This window comes from Beta vulgaris, chromosome 4, assembly GCF_026745355.1.
Source record: "Beta vulgaris subsp. vulgaris cultivar EL10 chromosome 4, EL10.2, whole genome shotgun sequence".
Taxonomy (NCBI): Eukaryota; Viridiplantae; Streptophyta; class Magnoliopsida; order Caryophyllales; family Amaranthaceae; genus Beta; species Beta vulgaris.
In genome coordinates, this window is record NC_079205.1 from 49,448,652 (window position 1) to 49,450,578 (window position 1,927).

The window sequence follows — 1,927 nt, forward strand, 5'->3', positions numbered from 1 at the left end:
GCGAACTCTGATGCAAAATGGGCGAGTTGTCCTAATACTTGTCGTTCTACACTGGTCATGCTATTTTTCTTGGGAAGAATTTGATAACCCGATGCTCGAAAAAGCAACCTGTTGTTTCTAAATCCTCCATTAAAGCTGAATATCGCGCAGTTGTATATACTGCTCTGGAGTTTTTTTTGGCTCCGATAACTTCTTGCTGACACTGGTTATTTTCTTCGACGACCTGTGATTTTGTATGGTGATAATGTTTTTGCTACTTATCTCACTGCTAATCCAGTTTATCATGATCAAAGTGAACATGTCGATGTTGATTATCATTTTGTTCGCGAAATGGTTGCCAAAGGAGGCCTTATGGTTCGTCATGTTCCAACTCAGTTGCAGGTTGCACATATTTTTACTAAAGGTCATCTACTAATTCGTTTACTAAACATGGTTTTAATCTATCCGTTATTTCACCCCGTAAAGCTTGAGGGGTGTATTAGTGTAATGTTGTATGTAAAAGGATAGAAAAGACTTGTAATGTAACCTTATATCTCTATTCTATATGTGAACTCATGGTCCTTTGATGTCCACCCTTAAATACCTTAATACCCCCAACTACTAACAAATATTACAAAACCAATACAAATCACTATTATTATACTACCTCCATTTCAAATTGATGTATACACTACCCTTTTTGGTCTATTTCTTTTTAATCTACACACTGTTGTTTTTTATTATTTTTGATAACATGTCACATCTACTTTTTTTCTCTTTTTCCACCCATGTCATCCACTTTTTAATATACTAACCCACTTTTTAGTTTTTTTGGTTTCTCTCTCCACCTTTTTAGTTTACCTGTCAGACTTTTGTAATTTCTCCTTATTTCTCCCCCAAAGTAAAGTGTGTAGATTAATTTGAAATGGATGTAATATATAGCAACATATGGGGGACATCAAAAAAGTAAAATATAGAAAGAAAAAAAAACAAAGAAGGCTAACTACCTACTTTAATTAAACAAAAAAAAATTAAGATCACCATATCTTTATCTTCGTTATATATGGAGAACTAGTTTTGAAGCTCATGCGTTGCACAAGTTATTGTTTATTTTATTTTTGCAAAATTTTTGTTAACATTGCAAAATCAAAGTCTAATTTTAGCTTACCTAGAACTTCTTATTTGTATTCAAATCTATGTAGAACTCTATTTTTAAAAATATTTAAAATAAAAATTAATGTTATAACAATCGTATGTGGCACTATCTATTTTATAAGTTCTAAAACTATATTGTAAATGGATCTTATTTCAGGGCATATTTCGAGCACTATCCAATGGAACAAAAATTATAATATTCCAAATTATGTAGCAAATATTATACACAATTTACATAATACAATAATTTACGTTGTTCATGCAAAATCAAACTCTAATTTTAGTTTATCTAGGATACTTTATGTGGATTTAAATTTATGTAGAACTCTATTTTTGTAAAAGATCAAAATAAATTTTGATGACATGACAATTTTACATGGCGCGCTCTATGACCTCGAAAGCTTGAGGAGCTCCCTATGCTTCTGAAAGATTCCTACTTTATTTATATATAGTAATATTGATTTTATATACTTTTGCATGCATCACATTGGACATATATAAAACTAGTATAAATAATGTCAGGATTAACCAATCTAAATTAATAGAATTCTATCTTGATTACTTGTACAATCCCGTCTCCCTTAAAAGGCTAAAAATGTTTTTCATGAGATAACATCGAATCGAAAGCAAATACGGAGTACCTGGTAGCAAAAGGTTCGTACTAGGCTCCCATCAGTGAATCTAGTATGATAGTCATAGTATTACGTACTCTGTCTCTTATTACTGGCGTGAATAATGTGTTTTCTCCTACTATTGGCGATTTGTCTGTTTTCTTGGCCCTCCTTCCATATAA